The 21,632-nt window shown below is 40.7% G+C and overlaps 1 protein-coding gene across 8 annotated transcripts in view; it reads left to right on the forward strand.

Annotated features, from left to right (window-relative positions):
• LOC144016380 (aldo-keto reductase family 1 member D1-like) overlaps nucleotides 1–21,632 on the forward strand; it is a 111,452-nt gene that overhangs the window by 11,296 nt on the left and 78,524 nt on the right. For 5 of the 8 annotated variants that reach the window (XM_077517443.1, XM_077517442.1, XM_077517441.1 and 2 more), the window contains exons 2-3: nucleotides 17,127–17,284; nucleotides 18,499–18,562. The gene's annotated coding sequence lies outside the window, so the exon portion shown is untranslated. The remainder of the gene's footprint in view (nucleotides 1–17,126; nucleotides 17,285–18,498; nucleotides 18,563–21,632) is intronic. The other 3 variants (XM_077517446.1, XM_077517444.1, XM_077517445.1) reach the window with 1 other exon arrangement.

Genomic DNA, 21,632 nt, shown 5'->3' on the forward strand with positions numbered 1-21,632 from the left:
AGAAGTAGCTCTCATTAAAAAAAATAAAAATAAAATAAAATAAAAAATCCCCTGAACTGTATGATTGTTAATGATAATAACAAATGAAAGCAACCAATGTAACAGACATTGAAGAAAAACACAGTGATGGCTTGTTTCATACCTTCACCCCCCCGTCCCCCCCTCCCCCTGCTTTCCACCATCCCAACTCCCACTCCAACTCTGCTCCCACGCCTGGCTCATATTAAAGAGGCTTTATGCGTCCAAACCTGGCACCCAACTCATGACTGACTCTGCCCAGGACGTCCTCATCCACTATTGTCCTCTGACGGACAACACGGCGGCGGGGCGGCGAGGAATTTAAATAAAGTGCCGGACGGGAGTTCTGGAACAAAATGCTCAGGTCACCACACTTGATGGATTTCCTTTGTGGAACTCAATCGCACTTTTGCACGCATTTAATATGATTTGTATTCATTACACTTTTGAGCCTTTTAAGGCGCTTCACATTGATAAGACATGAATTTGATTTAATAATAGTAAAAAAAATAAATAAAAAAAGTTACATGCAGTACTTTATTAAAGTAGACTTTGACTGATAATTCAGTTTAAAAACAGTTGGATCAAAAATAACCCAAATTGGGGCAAAAATGGATCGACCTCACCTTTTGGGTTATTTGTTTAAAGCAGGGGTGTCAAGTATACAGCCTGCGGGCCAATTAGGCCCGCATAGGGCTTTAACCCGGCCCGCGAGATGATTTTGTAAAGTAAAGAATATTTGTAATTTGATGCAGCATCTGAACTTAAGAGAACTGTTGAAGCAATGGTACTTATTACAAAAACGGCCAGCAGGTGGCAGCAGAGTATAAGAGCTCAACCAGGGCCCTGTTGCAACAAGCTGTTTCCCCCCACAGTTTTAAACAGATTTGTGAATCATGATAAAACTTAAGCTATATTCCAATGCTCATAGCTGCAAAACGGAAACAGATAGAAATACTTTTTTTTTTTTTTCCCCTGATGAAAGAAGAGACGCTAATCTTTCTTTTGGTAGGTTCCATGTTTTTATAGCAATAGAACACAATATTCTGTGGGCCTTACAAAAAAATCAGTCAAAATCCAGGAAAACAGCCGGGAGCGAAGGGGGTTGCTTCAGTGAAAATGGCGGTGAGTGAATGCGTTAACAATGCATTCTGGGAACAATATATATGCAGAACAGGTCGATTTAGCACGCCCAGCACATAGAGGCAAAGTGTTGCCACGTTACATTTGCATTCATGTTATTTTTTACAACAGTACGATTACAGTTGAGCTCCGTAATTTAGGGCTAGCCCACAAATAGCGAAAATCTGCGTATAATTGACGGCAAAAGTTATATACCATTATTTTACCGATCCGGCCCACTAGCTTATATATTTTTCTCCATGCGGCCCCTGAACTAATATGAGTTTGACACCCCTGGTTTAACCCAAAAAGTTGAGACGTCTCCATGCGACGTGAGCAACGCGAGTTTAAAAGGAATTTCAGGAGCTGCTTTGATCGGCGGCAAATTTACTCTGTTTTGTTCACACCCACAACGATGCAAATCGTCCATTTATTTTTTTTTAAATATGCTGGCTTGCACACGACTGCGAAATTTCCAACACCCAGTCTTAACACGCCTTAGCGCAGATTTATGCCGCCCGCCATGCTGGATTTGTGCCGGTGATGAAAATGGAGCTCATGGAGTCAAACGCCTCAAATTAGAGGTGACAACCCCAATCCATTCAACATTTCCACACATACAACAACACTTGATGAATCGTTTTTTAATAAGCTCATAAAGGTTATTCATGACACCAAAATGTTTTTCAGGGTCAAGAGAGGAGGGCGGGGGGTGGACGGGGGCTCCATCTATTCACTTAGGTTGGATAATAGCCTTATTGGCCTCGCATCAAATTGCCCCTCTTTTTAATTGCATTCCCTGGAAGCCACTCGAAAAAAAAGAAAGGAATTAGAAATACGGAGGGGAAGAGGAGGGAGAAGAAAGAGTGCTATAGTGGCCGAGCCGGCATTCATCCCCGAAAAACCGTGTGTGGCACCATGCACGGGGAAAGAAAGATGGAGGCCAGCTTCCAATTTGAGCCTGTGTCATTAATAAGCCATCGGGCTCACAATTAAAACGCGCTCACTTGTAATTCGAGTCTCCTCAGTGGCTCAATGGCAACGCATGGAGACAGGGAGACACCGTTGTGCACCGGGGTGGGACGAAAGCAGGCGGGGAGCAAATCAAAAGGTGTTTGACAATACAGTCATCTGCATGTTTTGCTCCTCTGAAAGGCCCGCCGAGTCCCCGCTTGGAAAACAGCATTATCGCTACAAAAAAGCTATTCGACCACCTGCTTCACTATATGGATTAATCCTATGCGTTGCATGTGCGTCAATGAGACGGGAGTTCTTATAAAGGAAACCAAAATGAGAAGCAGTACCTTGTGTGGTATCGTTTTGCTCAGTTAAACCAGACTCAACTAACTCTGCTCCTGTGTGTGAATTATTTTTCTATGCAAAAAAATAAATAAATACAGTTGTTAACAAGACCACTGCGTCACCCCAAACAATGCCATATAATAGCGGAGTAGAGAGAGACCAAAGATTTTTTTGTAGCGCCGATACTGATACCGATTTATTAGTAGTCAAGGACACCCATAACCGATATTTGGAGCCGATATTCATTTTCTAAAAGGGAAAATATTGGCATCAGAATTTTGAAAAATACAAACTCCAGCTCTTAAAAAAAAAAAAAAAAAAAAGAAAAATTAAGAATGTTTAATGAACAACTTTTAGGGTTCGTTAAATATTGGAGTTAAAAAAAAAAAATCTTAGTCAATATAGACATTTGTTTTTAAAATTTAACAAAAAGTTCAGGGATCTCCCGCGGGCTGTAGCATGTTTTCAGAAGTTAAATTAAAACTTAACTCTTTCAAACCCCAAAACATTTAAATACGTTTTGTTTTGTTTTTGTTTTTTTGTTTTTGTTTTATACTTTGTCCTTTACTCCTAAAAATGTATTTATGCGTTTTTTTTTTATATGCTAGACCATACAGAAGGCTTTGGTCCAGCTACTGACAAGAAGAGGTCTCTTAAAGCAGTTGTAGTTATTACGAGAAACAGCCAGCAGGTGGCAGAGTATAAATGTTCAGCCGGGGCCATGTTGCAACAAGCTCTTTTTGCCAGCCTTTTCAACAGGTTTGTGAACAATGATGAAACATAGCTATATTCTAATGCTAATTGCTGCAAAACGGAGACGGATACAAATATACTTTTTTTTCCTGTTTAAAGAAGAGACTAATCTTTATTTTGGTAGGTTCCAGGTTTTTATAGCAATAGAATAGAATATTCTGTGGACCTTGCAAAATCAGTCAAAATCCAGTAAAACAGGCAGGAGCAAAGGGGGTTGCTGGCTGAGAGTGAATGAGTTAATAGCTCCCTATTGTTTTCTACAGTAAATAAAATTTTCCAAAATTTTAAAATATCTGATCTCTTAATTTTAATTTCAAACAAAAACAGAAGGTGCGGGGCCAGTAGCATCTCTGGAAATTTAAATAATTAGTTCCCTGAAGTTAACACTTTTTTTTTTTTTTAATGGATCTATTATCAGGCATATGATTATTCAAAATGGCCGATCCCGATATTTGTCAAAATCCTGAACATCGGCCCAGCCGATAATCGGTCTATCCCGAATGTGGAGTCAAACACTTGAGTACGGAGAACGTTCAGTATGATCAAAATCTAACCTCACATGTGCTGTGGACGAGGACCAGAGGGATAAAAAAAAAATAAAAAAATGCCCGTCTCGTATTTCAAGTGTTTACTGACATATAAGTGCACACTCAGTGCGAGACGACAAACAGCTGGCAGGAGAAGACAAAAGAAAAAAAAAGCAGATGTGAAACAACAATGGCTATTTGTGAAATCGGCGCTCGGCTTGTCATGCCGCTTAATGCATCATGGAGGAGCAGACGCGAGCATCGAAAGGGCCGAGGGGAAGCGTTCAATGTCACTCTCCTTCATCTTCCCAAAGGACAAACCGCAAACATCTGATTCTGCGTAAAACGTACATCCACGTTCGCCTTCATCGATGTCCGTGCAAAATGTGCAAGGACGCTCTTGTTAAAATGCGTGATTGCGTTGCTCTCAAAATAGCGGATGAAAGTTACAAGCTTGAACATCTGTCATCCGAGGAACTGTTCTGCATTGTACTCCAATGACCCGCAGAACATCGCCCGCCAAAAACTAACAATAAAAAAAAAAAAAAAATATCCCTCAGTTTTCCCATAGGAAACAATGAAAATAAAATGATGTTCCACCATCATAAAATGTCTTAACTGTAGGGTCAATGTTTTAGGAGACATTTTAACGTTTGTAACTGTCGCACAAGTATAAAAATGAGTTACCATTGTTTAGTAATACAGTACTTAAAAAGTGCCCTCATGTCCTCCCTCGTGACATGCATGGCATCTGCATCCTCCACATTCATCCATCTCCCAATTTTCTCACCATCCATCCTCTGGATGTTTCCAAACTCCAAACCATCCAAGTCTGATCTTGTTTGACTTTGTCACCAAAACCTTTGTCTGTAACTTCTGATGATTCATTTCCAATCCCATCTAAACTCGGCATTCCTACAACGAAAGTGCCTTTCTAACGTCCCCTCTAATAATCATTGGCACTTCCCGAACCACAACAATCACATCTTCTGCTTGTCCTTCTACCTCCACTTCTCTCTCTCTCTCTCTCTCTTTCTCTCTCTCTCTCTCTCTCTCTCTCTCTCTCTCTCTCTCTCTCTCTCTCTCTCTCTCTCTCTCTCTCTCTCTCTTTCCCCCCCCTCTTTCTCCCCCTCTTTCTCTCTCCCTCTTTCTCTCAACTAACTAACTTCCTCCTTCGTATGTTTCCCTGTCCATACGATCAACCTGGTGTTGTATCAGTCTTCTGGAATCTTCTTACCGTTCGCCAAGAACCCATTATTCTTTTCTTAAATTGTCCCCGTCATTAACCTTGTACTAACTGCCGAGAATGACAATGAATGGAAACAATGCTTTTGCTTTAGCAGAGCTGTCAAGATTAATCGATTATCAAATTAATCGACAACTACTTTAATAATCGACTAATCCTTTTGGAGCCATTTTTTAATTTACAAATTGTCCAAATCTTCTGATTTCAGCATATCAACAATCATTGTTCATTGATTTCTGTTGTCGAAAGAAGACTGATTATTTTCTATGTTTAATCAAAATAAGACATTTGCAAACATATATATATATATATATATATATATCTCAAAATAAAATAAATCCGATTAGTTGATTAAATATGTGATAGTGACAACACTATAATAGGTTAATCGAAAGACTAGATTGTCTCTGATGTTGACAAACACATTAGATCCATAAAGTACGATATTGTCTTGCTGTTGAGTTCTATTGGGTGTCTATAGAGACAACTGCACACCTGCAGGCACAACATCATGGATGGATTTAATAGCAATGTAGTGGTAGATTAGGACAGAGGAGGATTGACAGTGCCCTGTGGACACCATTAAACAATACGTTAGGTAAGCTAAGCACTCGGCCCACCTGCCTTGCCCGCAGGTACGATCCTCTCGAAAGGGCTGCTTAGTGTTGAGGGACCTTCACCTCGGGGTGCACTTTTGCACTTGATGACATCACACCAATTTCTCCCATTGACGTTTTATCAGCCTTGAGGCAACGGCGCAGATATTGCTTTAGTGTATTTTATGTAACCTCCACTTTTAGGAGTCTGACTCCATGAGAAATGACATTATCAGTTTAATATGACGCAATACACGTGGCATTTCTACTGTACGAAATGAATGGGCTTCTTGAACTCACGGTGCATGTGGATGTCAACACTCGTGGGGGTATAAATCTGCCTCACAGTTTTAAGGTCTGAGGATCAAATCTTCATGATCTAATTATATGACCCAAAATCGTATTGAAAGGTTCATGTAGAACGGAAGTTTGAAGAGGATCCATGAAATAATTTTGATCTCTTGTCATGAAGATCAAAAGCACAGGGTGTTCAATTTGTTATTGGTGTAGATGACAAAGCAGTATTTTGGAGACAGTGGACAACAAATTTGTATGGCAGCCACTCCATTTTTCGGGAAACGCGGAAAAATCCTTGTTGCCATTTTCCAACAATGTGGCGGGCGGTCTGTGTGCTAAATCATCCCCACTTTATTTTGTGATCTCATCAAATCTGGAGGATCTGATTTAAATCCTGTTCATAACTCCACCTCTGCAACGTATTCATTTCACTTGGACGTCTGACAGGTCACACATAAGCCGTACACCCCCCCAAAAAAGTGCCATGGCACGACATTCGCAGTGTTGGAAAACACCAACGCCAGCAGAATTGTTGTTGATCAACACTTCCAGACGAATAGCAATGCGCTCTAAAAACAGTTGGATCTGAATAACCCAATTTGGGTAAAAAATGGACTGAACCACTACTTGGGTTAATTCATCCCAACTTTCTGGGTTGTTCTGTACAAAATGGCCCATTTTTGGGGGGTTTGTCCATCTTTTACCCAAATTGAGTTATTTTGGACTCAGCTGTTTGTTTTAGTGTGGTGATTGCACTCAGTCAGTAATCAAGTGACTGTACGTTAGCTCAGTTCAGTTTGTCACAATCCGTTTTGGATCGGTCACCTTTGATTTAGTTTGGATAACGGTGCAATAAGGCTTCGGTTCAGTGACATCATGGCAATTTCATTAGCATTGGCAAAAGAGACAGCATGCAGTGTGCTGTCGCTAGCTTATATACTGTTTTTTTGTTTTTTTTATACGATTCTCCAAGTTCTTAAGTTTCAGCTTTAATTTAGCTCGTCTACGTTATAGTAGTACGACATAGTGGAATCCGTAAATCAAGGCAAAAGGATAGTAATCGGGCTTCACATTAGGAGCACAGCGTTACCATCGTGACTAAAAAGCTAACAGCGTGCCATCATTTTACAGATGATTTTACAAAAATGACTGTGGATGTCAGCGTAACTTTATCCAGCGCCACATACGGATTGCACCTAGGCCTCATATGAGTAGCATAATGTTACCATTGTGGTTAACAAGCTAACAACAGCATACCGTTATTTTACGGATCGTTTTACCAAAATGACGGCCGCGCAGTTTTATCCAGAGCCAGCATTTACTTGCCCCAAGCACATCGTTTAACCATAATTACCTCTTAAAAGAGCAAAAAATACATCCAAAACTTGTATCATTGAATTCAACAGAGCACCGCCAGGAAAGTGTCGGACCTCTGTTCTGCGCGGCGCTGTGATTGGCCAGTCTGTGTTTTCGGGGTGCGCGGCTCTGGGAAAGGTCAATCGTACTTCGTGGTGGAAACGGAGCTCTGGATCTGGCGGGGGGAGAGGCCAGTCCAGGATTCCCCTTGTAGTACGAAAAGAGTTTCCTAAAAACCTCACAGATGAGGAGACGCTAATGTAAGGAGATGAGTAAGAAAAACAGTATTTGCAGCCATGCCATGAATGCTGATGCTCTCTTCAGCCAAGATCCGTGACTCTCAAGACTGTGATTAATATTCCACTTGTTAGCGTGCATCGGCATCTCGATCAAACTCTCACACACACTTTCCTCCCGCTCTGCTACTTGGCCTCAAGTGCCGACGGGAGATTAGCTGCCGCGAGAGAAGCGCCGCTCCAGCATTACTCTCTTGTTCAGAAGGTGAAATGAAAAATCACCCTGTGGTCCTAATTCTGCAGACACTCCACGCACACAATATTGCCCTTCAGGGGGTGCACTTCTTTTCACTTCCAGCGCTGCTATGGCGACCGGTGACGCGAGACAGGGGGAAAAACAAAACAAAAAAAACACCGGAATGGGTTTGTCGTGAAACTAAAGCAGCGTTTTGCTTTTCGAGATACGACTTGAACAAGAAATCCCTGCAATATGGCGCTGTGTCCATAAGTGGTGCTAGAAAGCAGGCCACCTGCCAAGAGGCCCTCACTTATCTCTCAAATGCCCGTATGAATGCGCGCGTTTATTTGCATCCAACCTCTCCACGTTAGCGGGTCACAACGGCTAGTTAAACATTACAAGCGAGGTGAAGCAGTGGAACAAAACGGTATTTGTGTATGCAATTTCCAAAGCAGAGCGCACAAATGTAAATATAAGCTCATTTAGGGCTTAAGTGACGGAACCAAAATTGTTTAGACATAGTTCGTTTGCACAGTTTAACGACCATCGGAACATTTCTCACGTTAAACATGCAGTAGAATATTTTTCAGCTTTTTTTTTTTTTTTTTTTTTGCTTGCCTCAACTAATTTTGCACATACACACCAAAGAAATGTAAACGAGCACAGAGCTCCACCTTACTTGAAAAATACCAGAAAATGAAAACACAATACAGAATTTTTTTGTTGTTTTTATGTATACGAGTGTGCATGTGCGTGTATGCGTATATACGAGTGTTGTTCCGATAACGATACTGGTATCGGCAGAGGTGCCAATACTGCATTAAAACAGTGGTATCGGTATCGGTGACTACTCAGAATTAACATGCCGATACCATTAATTCCAACGCTAATATAGGATTTTGGAGGCAGCATCTTGTGTCTTGCTGGTGCACGACATTCACCGGTATGTGACACGTTCACTACATGCCCATCTAAGATATCCTATTGATCCTTGAATGCTCTGAACCAATGGCAGGACAGCTTTTTCATGTTGAGGAAAATAACCCTTAAGTATCGGTATGTTATCGGTATCGGCCGATACTGCAAAGCTAGGTATCGGTATCGGGACCCAAAAAAAGGTATCGGAACAACACTAGTATATACACCCGTATCTACGTGTAAACGTATACATATATATGTACTGTATATACAGCTTGTATTCAGCTATTTGTACCGTCTTTCTTTGTAAATATGTTTCAATGTGGGCACAGGCGGCTTATAGTCAGTCAGGTGCGGCTTATGTATGTACAAAATGCATTTTCCTTTAGAAATGTACTGGGTGTGGCTTATAATCACGTGCGCTCTATAGTCCGGAAATTACGGTAATTGTATGAATATAGAAATCTAAAATTAACTAGTACTGTATATGTATGCATGCGTCTTTTTTTTTTTTTTTTTTTTTTTTGTTGAGTTGTTGGTGGTTAACTCTGACCGCCAAAAACGTTTAATGACGTATTCTAAAATCCTAATGAATGCTGCCAAAAACGTTAATTTACGTTTATTAAGTTTTTTTTTTCTCTCTCAATGGGCAGCGCAGCGTCTTGTGCTTCATTGCCTTGTCACTAAACAAAAAATATTAGTTTCAAAGTCACTGTTGTGCAAAAAAATTTATCTTTTCACAAAAAGCGTGTTTTTCTCTTAATATTTTTGCATTTGGCCTACTTTCAAATGGTTATTACTAAAGAACGGAATAAGGTAGAAACATACTTTTTTTTTTTCTCATGAAAGAATGGAATGCAACCTTTCATATGGTATTCACGATATTTATGTTGTCATACCACGGAATATTCTGTTTGCTTTGAAAGATCAAAGAGTCAAAGAGTTAAAATATATAGATAATACCTAAATGTTGAAAATAGTGAATGAGAAATACAATAATTCATATGCACAATTGCATAAATGGAATAATATATGGTTTGATATGATATGTGGTATACTCCTGTTATTCTTTTGGTTTACTTTTGTTCACAGTTTGACGTTGTCTTTGCTCGAGTCTGATTGACGAGCAGGCATGACAATATATTCTCATCCCATTAATTGTGTTTTGAAAAGGATTACGATGTTTAGCAAACAACCAAGTGTTCGCATGGACAACCACCCGAGGCCCGTTCCCATGCATGTCTGCTTGACAGCCTCCAATATCCTCACAGCGACCGCAAGAAGATGAATGAGCAGCCACCACTTTGTACACCCACACAAATGCAGACAGATGCAGGAAAAGGCAGCGCCATCATCAAGCGGGTGGGCACGCTCCGGGTCAAAGGTGGCTTCAGTTGGCATTCGCCACTAATTGACAACATGTTTACTTGTTACAGTTGAAAGGCTTTGCGAGGCTTTTAAGAAGTGCATCGTTTTTTGTTGTTGTTTTTTTTCTAACACGATCCAGCTTTCGCATTAAGACTGACATGTGCGTCCGATTAGCCTACCATGTTTTGATCATATTCCAGCCAAATTAAGAGCAGGTGCTTGGATTGTCTCTCGCTCTCGCTCGCGAACGTCCCCACAAAACAAAACAGCGCTGGGCTTGGTCGGCCAAGAGCGCAAGAGTCGCTCGCGGCGCGCTGAAGATAGCTCGAGTGCACGCAGAGTGCACGGCCACAGGCATGACGAGCGCATGAATCCATAAAAGACACCTCGCATCAGGCCAAGGCCGTCATAAATAAAATGGCATGCGAGACATCTTGTGTACACTCAAGCGCTTCAAACCTTTTAGATGCGCCAATTTGTCACAGTGTTGAGACGTTGTTGTCTTAGTGCATCGTTACTCATTGCGCGCAGGTGGATTCCGTCCACCTCCATGGTTGTTGCCATCTTAACACGAGATATGAACAGAATGTTTTTAACTAGGGATGTTTGATACCATTTTTTTCAGACCGATACTCAGACCCTCAGTACGCACCGTTACCAACTGCCGATACCAGTAGTACATTTTGACAAAGAAAAAAAAAATCACTAAAAGATATTTTTAAACAAATATATTTCCTTCAATTTTGACAAATACAAAACAGAACAGCACAGTCACTCTTCAATTGTCTTAACGCTCAAAATAAAACGCAAAAATGCTATTTTAGTTTAAGATTCACAATTTTGAAGTATTTCCAAACCGGTGAAGTTTTGGTGAAAAACTGCTGCAAGCTAGCGCCACTTACAGGCAAGGAGGACTCACTTAACGTCTTCCCCCTCTGCCATCGGTCGCTTGTACTCGTCTGCGTCACGAGTACTCGAGTACTTGAAAAAAGGCTGGTATCGGCCCGATACCGATACCTGGTATCGGTACTCGCCCATCCCTAAATATAACTATACTCTAACGCTATATTACTTTATTTTGTGAGAACATGCATTAATAACGTCATTTAATAGAATGTAAAGGATCAGTTTGTGCATCATAATATCTATAATATAAATATATCTACAGTGAGACTGTATTACACATAGATTTGATGACGAAACACACAAAAAAACGTAAAATAAGCTGGAAGTTTTGTTTTATGCAGAGTATTAAAAATATATGCTTGAAAGTAGACCGCAACATTAATGCTGGTTTTGTTAGCCCAGTTACGGTGTTTTGCATTGTCTGTTAGTATTTAGGTAGTGGACTTTTGTAAGACAAAGTGGGTTGGTTAAATAAACAAAGGTTAATTCTCGCGTTATGTTTAACTTTAACTTATTTGCTCCCAAAAATGTATGAATGTTTTAAGTGTCCCAAAGACGTATTTATATGTTTTTTGTTTTTTTTTGTTTTTGGCTAGAGCATACAGAAGTCTTTGATGCAGCCTCTCAACTGCAAAGAATGGTTGCCGAAATGGTAGTTATTACACAAACGGCCAGTAGATGGCAGCAGAGCAAAGGAGGTCAACCAGGGCCATGTTGGAAAAAAAGCTCAATTACTCACAATTCTAAATAATTTGTGAAAATTGATTAAATTTAGCTATGTTCTAATGTTAATTGCTGCAAAACAGAAACAGATATAAAAAAAAATCCTGATGAAAGAAGAGACTTTAATCTTTCTTTTGATAGCTTTCATGTTTTAGAACACAATTAGCAATAGAACACAATTTTCTGTGGACCTTGGAAAATCAGTCAAAATCCAGTAAAACAGCCGGGAGCAAACGGGATTGCTTTTGTCAAAATGGCTGCAAGTGAATGAGTTAATCTAAATCTCAACTGGAAGAGGCAGTAAACTACGGAGCCCTTAAGGTGACATGGTAGGGGGAAAACAAAACAAAACAAAAACTTTGCTTTCCCTCACGAAAACATTTGCGTTCCCTCGCAAAGATTGTGAGATAACACAAAAGTTTATTATTTATATTTTTATTTTTAAACGAGTTAACCGGATACTTCAGAGTCTCGCCAGAGTCGTGAGGTTCAGACGGTCAGGAGACCAGAGAAAAAGTCAGAACAACAAACTCAATATTTATTTAAAAACATAAAAAAAGAAAAAGTAAATCTGTCACTTCTAAACTGGCACATTTGAAATTAACAGAATGGCTAGAAATAATTCAGTTAGAAAAAAAAAATCCTTATTAATGTTAAATGTAAACTTGCCTAATAGAAAGGAACAGTACAAGTAGAAATTATTCGGAGGGGTGCTTGACTGAATGTTTATATTTATATTTTTTTACATTTACTGTAGTCGTATTTTAAGTCAGATGTTTTTTTCGTGAACATTTTGAATTGGGAATATTTACAAAATTCCCCAGCTTCCAATAGAAATTTCCCTGAAACCTTCTGGAAATGTATTGGAAATTCCACACTCTTTCGGAACACTAGTGCAGATATGAACTACGTCCATTTTTGTTTTTGTTTTTTGTTTTTGTTTGTTTGTTTCATAAAGTTGACAAAAATGTAAGGAATCTTCTCCACGAGGTTAAGGTAGAGGAGGAGAATTCCAAAAGGGAACCACTTTTTATCCCCCCCCCTCTCACAAAACCTGTGGTGACATGAGCAGAGAGTGTTTGTCCTGCTCCAAGTGATGAGAGAGGGATCTGGCGAGACTGGAGGTGGGCCTCCCTCCTCATCCAGCACACTGGATGCGCCTGAGTGGCCCACCCCCCACATCCAAAAACACTCTCACTGACTGAGAGCAGCACACTCACGTACGCTGATGATGGACGCGTCTTAGGGCGTACTCGCACTAGGCAAATCGTGTCGCGCTTGAGAACCACTTGATGCTTCAAGTCCGGTACATTTGATTAGCGCGAATGCTACTAAGTTCAAGTTTGATAGACGAGGGCCATTCTCTGATTGGTCATAGAGTTACATGTAACTGATAAAGTAATCTAATTGAACTACTTTTAAAATTAAGTAATTAGCAAAGTAGCAAAGTTACTTTTTCGAGGTAACTGTAGCAACACTAATACTGTACATGAGCAACATGTTACGATCAATGCCGGATACTGCAATTCTGCAAGCACACGTTTTTTTTTTTTTTCCACATCGTTTTGTGTACTGTTCTGCATCCCAGCAAACACGCCATTCAAAGTGACCGCAGGCTCATTACAGCGCGGACCTCTAATCCACCTACTTCAACGGGTTAGGGTGGTCTAGTATTTGCAGAAGCCAGCTGGCCTGGCAGAGAATTACACAGTGGAACCGGCAGGCCTTTAGCGGCAGGATCATGTCAGTGACTCCAGCTTGTCGGCTTAGCTGGCGGACATTTAGTTTCGAGAGGGAGCCAACATTAAAGAAGGATTATACAATCTTGGAGGCTAAACATTGCCTTACCGAGAGACCCAGGAGGTGGATTTGACTGACAGGAACTTTTTTTTTTTTTTTGCAATTCTGGAACTGCATGTGCTTTGTCAGCGGAGAGATTCATTAGTGTAATTATTTGTATCTATACGTTACTTTTAATCAACATCCATCCATCCATTTTCTGAACCGCTTGTTCCTCACAAGGGTCACGGGGTTTAATCAACATTTTTGACAAATGTTTACTTTTATTTAGGGCTGTCAAAGTTAAAGCGTTAATAGATTAATTAATCACAGATAGATTTCTCATTAATCATGTATTTATTATTTATTTCTTTTTTTGTCATTGAAGGCTGCACAGGTCAGTGCACGGCATTTCTTACGTCTGTTGTTCCAAAATGAGCGGGGTGACTCCGGTTGGTGTGCTCGGCGGTAAATTTCGCTTTCAAAAACACCCCAACGGCTATGCGGCTGGGTATTGCCGCCAACCTCACAATACGATACGTATCACGATACAGGGGTCACGATACGATACGTATGGCGATACATAAGTATCCCAATACTTGATTGTCAAGGTAATGCATATCCCGATGTTAGATTAATTTTCTTGCATTTTATGATGACAGTCATATGTATACCTAAAGGTTATGTTTGTTCTGCTGACTGACAAAAATATTTTTGTTGTCTGGTTTACCACTTGTCCTAGCGGCATGCCTGGTCTAAAATGTGTGCAGTGTTGTCTCTGTGTGCCCTGCGATTGGCTGGCAACCAGTTCAGGGTGTACCCCGCCTACAGCCCGAAGCCAGCTGAGATAGGCTCCAGCACCCCCCTGCGACCCTTGTGAGGAGTAAGCAGTCAAGAAAATGGATGAATGGATGGATAGAACACACATACATAACCGTTTCTGTCAAATAGATTACTGCTAACTAATTAGCATCTACGTTGCAGCGCAATAACCCCTTTAAAAAGATTGAGTGTAGTCACGGAACAAATTAAATTCATATCTCAAGGCACCACTGTATCTATACTTCTACTTTAGAGTGTATTTGTGCAGATGGACATTGCTGAAGAAGTTTGTTGAGTCGAAAAGATGAATTTCTTTTAAGCGCCGAGGTCAAGCTGCAATAACAGTTGTAAGACTCCCCGTTGATGAAGAAAACGTCTTGTACGGCTAATCTCCATTAAACGCAGGAATTTGCATTGTTAGTGAACCATAAACAGAGTACAGACTATTAAACAGATATCAAACACATTTGCACGCCTCATTTCACAAACCATATGTTTCTGTTCAAAAAACCCCACTGCGCTTTATCTCACTCTCTTCAATAACATGCCTCTTTTATGCATCTCGGCCGCATTGGAGAATCCACGGGGGCCTTAGCGCTCGTCTCCCAGCATGCACCGAGCCAAAGGAGTGCGGGGGCCAAACGCGGGTGAGTCATGCGGCGGGAGCACGCTACTGGATGCAAAACAGAACGGTTGCTTCCTGCTGGGTGGAAACCGCAACTCGTTTTAAGTCATTAGGCAGTAATTAGCCAGTGTGTTATTAGCGGAGGCTAGGTAGCATAGCGAGAACGCAATGGAATCAGGGCAGCTGCTGTAGCTAGCGCACAATGTGGGGCTGATGTAAGCAGCAGCCAAGTGTTTTTTTTTTTTTTTTTTTTTTTTTTTTTATCAAGTCATGTAGCCGCAGCATTCGTGTTAGCGTTTAGCATGATGCTTTTGCCAGCGACTCAGCAATAATGGCCGCAGCTCTGGAATATTTTTGGTATTTGAATATCGTACTGAAACGTCGATTTAATAGGGGTGTGAATTGCCTAGTACCTGACGATTCGATTCATAGGTCACGATTCGATTCGATACCGATTAATCCCGATACGAATTTATGTCGATTGTTGCGGTTTTTTTTTTATTCAAATTTAGAAAATACTAATCAGTAAACTTGTCCAGTGTAAGATTTGTATGAAAATGTATTATTTATTTATGTGAAATTTCAGTGTTATACAGGTTGTAATCTGTTTCATGTTTGAACAGCATTGAAATAAAATATTAAGGTTTAATGTTCCATTAATATAACATAATCTTCATGCTTAAGGTGTGAACCCTAAGACGTTTTGGTGAATATTTTTCCATCCAAAATGGATGTTTAAAAATCGATTCGGCCCCCTACTGGATCGATTCGAAAATTGCGCGATGTAATATCGCGATATATTGCCGAAACGATTTTTTTTAAACACCCCTACTATTGAATAATCAAGTATTCAGATAAAACTGGTTTGTTTTTTTCCCCCTAAAAGCAAACTAACACAAATGGTGTTGCAACAAAAGCCAAAGAAGAAGCAAAACACACAGTCGGCGGGGTTGTACATATCCCGCCACGTACAAAGTGGGCGCAGTCGAGGATGAAACCAAGTCGCGTTTTAGCTTTGATGAGGTCGGCTGGTGTGTAAATAAACGTTCGTCTTCCTTATTCCTGCTCCCGGGACCTCCTTATCTCACACTGGCCTGTCATTAGACATTCTCACATGAGAGCTGCGTCCATTCATTATGTAATGATTAACTTTTAACAGCACATTACCAAATGCACTGTCTTGTGGAGGTTGTCTTTTATGGAGCCAGAAAATGCAACAACACATACTGTAAGGGACTTTCGGCTGTGGGGCCGCATTCTTTTGACATGTGGGGATTTTTATTGAGTGTTTCATTATCATTTCCTCATAGAGCCAGACACTGGAGAGACAGTTATATGTATTTTAGCTATGAAAAAATTGGTTAGTTTTTTATTTATTTTTATTTTTAATTTGCTACAGTACAAAAGTTCAATGGAAAGTAGGCCGACCATTAGATAGCATGTTACCGTTTGATTACATTGGCCAACAATCCGACATCAAGTGGAATTACTCACATTTTGCACGTTTTCACAAAAATAAACTCACTCAAAAGAATTTAGTATTATATTGACAACTGTCATTATGGGGGAAAACAAATTGCTGTTTGTGTACTTTTGAGATCGGTGTTGGAGTGGCAAATTAATTTGAAATGTTTCATGGCTGATGGGCTGACATTTAAATTTAGTGAACGTATGACCACATGTCTCTCTGTCTTCTATGATGCGGAAATACCATCTTGGAATTGGAGGCGCTGTGATGTGTTTGCCACCTAGTGGTGAGCACTGTAATTGCAACTTAAGGCTGCTCATTTAATAGTAAGTGTTTTTCAAAAATTAATCGAGGGCTGCCCGCCAGGTACCCATCCTTTTATAATGCTACGGTATATAATTGAAAGTAAAAATATATTTTATATATTTATATATATTTTTGTTTTTTTTGTTTTTTTTTTAAGCCGGTACACTTCAGTCTGCACCTTTATTTTACTTAATTACAAGACTCGAATCTGTACTTTTGCTTCAACTACACTTGTGTACACAAATATTTGTAGTTGTACTTAAGTACAGTACTTTTGTAAGTACTTCTACCATCTCTGCCTCTGAGGCCGAAGCCCATCAGTTCTAAATGATGTGTCCATGTTGTGTACCCTCCGTATGTCTCCCACATCCACTTGTCAAAACACCCAAATTCTGAATTAGCAGATACAGTTTAAACACAATCGTGTTCTCTGAAGCCACATACAACATGTTCCGTCATGCTCACAAATGTGGCCCGTGGAGCAGATGATAGTGATAATAATTATGCGTGTAAATTCCAGGATCCTGTTCTGGTGTTGAGAGCTCCCCGGGTGGAAGCCCACACAGGAGCCGGCTGTCACCGCTGGCCGACGTCCTTCAGACGCACTCTCACTGCATCGCTGCGAGTGTTGCTGGCATCATGCTGCACATGTACTGTACATACTTAAGTATACAGTAGGTGAGTGTCAATTCATATGATCACTGGCAATTGAAAACCAAAATATCACATGAGTAAAAAGAAGTGCAAAGGGGTTGAGGTCACCCTATTTTTTTTAACTGTCAATCATATAAATATCAATTTTGCTCATTTAACATACTGACCATTGCCTTGGGTTTTCACTCTTCTCACTTGATATTATCTCGTGGGAATTACAGCAGCAATTTGAACCCACTGTTTATGCTCATGGGCATAGTGGTGCTGTCATAACTGAGCCTGGAGTTGTATGAATCATTGCTCCTCGTGTCTCTGGAGAGCTACCTGATGAATTCCGAGTATGTAATACTGAATACTTGCGTGACATACACCACACCAAGGCCATTGGAACGTCTGCGTCCCATTTACAAGCAAGCTGCAACACTTTTCACCTCTGGCAATCATATCATGTAACTATTTTGACTTCCAAGGGGAAAGCAGGTAATCCAGGACTTGGATGTCCAGACCTTTTTCTTCCGAGGCCAGTATAGAAAAATAAAAGGATGCAAATTATATGCGATAAATTTGGCCTACGGTAAAAATTTAGACACTCCTGTCTAGGGATGTAACGATATCCAAACATCACGATACGATATTATTACGATATGAAGGTGATGATACGATAATTATCACGAGAAAAAAAAGAGCTCATACTAAAAAAAAGCACAATATTGTGCTTTTGCACATAACTGCAATGCATATAAACCACCTACAATCTCTAATAACAATATTGAGGCACTTAATTGCTAATTCAATCACGCATTGATCGCTTCACAAGCAAATTTGGTTCCCCTTCATCTGACAATTAGCATAGATTTTAAACATAGAAGGCCAAAACATCCCTAATGAAAATTAAATTTCACTAATTAACTAGCCACTAGAGGGTGCGAGAACCGCACCAATAGAAAGCAACCTGACCTTTTTAACAGATGTGTCCCTTTTAAATATTGTGAACATGACGACGACGATATTGTGGCAGTTTGAATATCACGATATCACGATATTGCCCTTATCATTACATCACTACTCCTGACCAGTCAGGATAACATATTTTGATGATGTGATCATATCTGAGTGTGAAATATTCTACTACTAACACAATAATGACATAACTAAATAGAATGTAAATGATTATACAGTTTTGCCATTTTTGGATTCAATTCAATGGACTTTGTGCTGTTCCTTGGTGTTCACGCCAGGCCCACCTAGGAGCAATATAATACAGGCACAGAGACAGATGAGGAAGAGTTTGATGTCTGCTCGGTAAGTGCACTAATATTACTCATAAAGGATAAATGATACCATTTATGCCTGTGAGTGTTGCTATATTTCCTGTCTACATGTTCCTGTGCCATTTTATTTGGCCGTTCCTGCCAAATTAAAATTATTAAAAATATGCTTATTTTGCAAACCCCTGGTATGGCGACAGGCGGGAATTGGGATTACTGGTGTGACCTGGCCTGCAAGAGGGGGGGAAAAAAAAAGGCAGATGACAAAAGTGGATGGCGGGGGTTGGACAAAAGTCTTACATCATCTGCGTGGCCAGACTTATCTGTCTGGACTCGGGTGGCATTTGTCTGGGCGAGCAGTGAGTCACACTTTCTGTTTACCTCCATTCATGAGGGCCGGCAGCAGGGTGGCTTCCACCCGCGGGTTAGCCCGCCATGCCAGGAATGTGCTGTGCCCACACCTTGCTAAACCGTGACCCCTTTCCTGTGGCGTAGGACCTGGTTCCTTTCTAAAAGGCTCTCAGCTGGAACCGGTGCGGTAAATATAGCCCTGCTGCTGTAGCCACTCTTCCTCTGGAGGAGACTCTTAGGTCAAACAATGTTGAAAATATATAATATTTGTTTTTGCCCACGGAGGTGGCTGATTTGTGGCATCTGAGACAATAAATGAAAGCGGGGCTGTTTGGACAAGCCGAGAAACGTTTATTACACTTTTCAATGACTACTTTGACTGCTTTGATTGACAAAATGCTCGCCAACGGCTTGCTTAAATAAACGCACGTCTTCGCCAATATCGAGCAGATTTACACAAAGCGGGAGCTGTAATGAACGAGAGAAGTTTAGTAATTTATTATTACTAGTATAGCCTGCTGTAAACCTTTCAAAGATCTGAGAGGCATTTTGTCCCATTTCGTTATTTTTATTTTTCCTCTGCTGAGTAAATTTACAGGTAGGTCAAATTTACGTTGGTATTTCACAATTGCCAGTTATCTTAACTCACGCAACCCTTTTATGGCAATGTTTTAATTACTGTCATTACTTCATTTTCCCAGCATGTAGTAAGATGTCTTACATTTTATTTTCTGCCAGACTGCATTGCTACTGAAATGTTTCTGTGTTACTGCTCATATAATGGTGTTGTCTGTCAAAAAAAAATGTTTTTGTGTGTACATCATAAGCAACTTCTCCACACAAGTCCACACAAAATGGGAACCTTACTCTGCTGAAAATGTGCTTATATTGCACAGTGAAAACGCCATACAAACAAATATATATAAAAAAAAAAAGATTTAATCAAAAAATTTAAAATAATGTGCAAACGACAGGAAGTGTAATTGCCTCAAATGTCTACTACTGTGTGGTAAACAAATACATTGCAGCTCAGCCTCTGGCTAACAATATGCTAATGGAGTAGGCCAAACTTGTCAACAACAGCATCACAAAAACAACAAAACCTATACTTGAGCTTGGGGGATCAATGTGATATGTCATTACATCCGTTCCTGTTTACACAAAGGATAAGCAGTAAGAACCCTAACCCTGAAATCCAGATACGAACCCAACATTACCATTACATCCCGGCTCACGCAGGAAGAAGTGACATGCTAATGACTCAAAGATATTGTAAGAAACGACAAGAGACCCTGGACTCATTCCACGGGGGTGAGGCCACACTTGAAGTGGAGCGAGACTGATGCTGAATGCAAATAAACTCAATGAAAGCAACAAGTGGGCAAGAGATGCTGCGACGTCCTTTTGCTTTACTTCTGGGAACGAGCACTTGGCATGTCTCAGGGGCTTTATTTATGTCGGAATGACGACGACGCGTTCCCACCCGACGGAGACATGGGAAAGCTCATTAGCACATATTGTTTGACTTTATAATCATCTCTGCGACATTTTGGCAAGGATTTGCTCTCATGACAAGCATCCGTAGCTGAACTCATGATGAACAAAGATGGCACTAAGTTATGTTAGGATAGATCATATTTGAGTTGTGCCAGCGGTATATCACTCCCATGACACTGGCACCGTGATGACTTCATCAGGGTCGATGCGCCGAGCCTGGCAGTCCTCATTATCGTTTGTGATGATGGTAAAAACAGAGACACTGAATTGATCCAAAGAGGCGAGCAGCAAGCTAAGATGGCTATAGTGTCTGCGGCTTCAACTGTAAACGAATAGGGATTCCGATGGGGTCCACAATGATCTCTTGGCACAGTCGGGATCCACTTGGATGAAAAGCTATCTGGAACACGGGCGAGCGCGCCAGTTCACACCGAAATATAAGCAAATACTCGACGAGCGAGCTTGCTTCCAGGAAAAGCCAGAGCCCGGAGGAGATAGCTGCTAATCTGAGCGTGAAGCAGAAAGCCAAACACAGGGCGACCGCAGGGCAGGCCACCCGAGCAAGACAGCCAAATGCATCAGACACCTTTGGGTGATACCAAACCGCAGGACGCGCTCGAGGCCCGGGGCGCCAAGGCCAGAGCAACGCAGCTGTGGCCCGCCGTTGAAATGACGGACCGCGCTGAAAATGTCAGCGGTGCGCAGCCTTCGTTTTGCTTGGTGAGCATAACAGCACAACAGAAGATTCACCCATTGCAACTGTTGGAGCATTTTACAACTGGTGGTTTCTTGAATGATATTAAAGTAGTAGTTTTATAGTAAAGAGTGGCTTTGCCAAATTGTCAGTGTATTTGGAAGGGAAACATAAAGTTCAAGAATTCCACTTACAGGCGAAGCAAACCAGGAGTCTTTCCAAAATCCTGGAAAAAAAAAAAGAGGGTCTGATGACCATCCATGCGTTCAGATATTCATATCATATTTAAAACTTGGATTGGTTCATTTGCATGACCTTCATGGATTCATTTCCCACTCAGTGTGGATCTGTTGCTATGTGTGCCCTGTGATTGACTGGTGATCATTCAAGGGTTTTGCCTGAAGTCAGCTGGGAGAGATCTTAGCCTACCAGAACTCTTCAACAATAAACAATGGAGAGACCTGATGGATGGATTTTTTTTTTTGTAGGTGTTTCTATACAAGGAACTGAAAAGGGTTGATTGACTGCTTAGAATCAACAGCTACCACTCGAAGAAAAAATG

Source organism: Festucalex cinctus, chromosome 3 (genome assembly GCF_051991245.1).
Source record: "Festucalex cinctus isolate MCC-2025b chromosome 3, RoL_Fcin_1.0, whole genome shotgun sequence".
NCBI classification, from domain to species: Eukaryota; Metazoa; Chordata; class Actinopteri; order Syngnathiformes; family Syngnathidae; genus Festucalex; species Festucalex cinctus.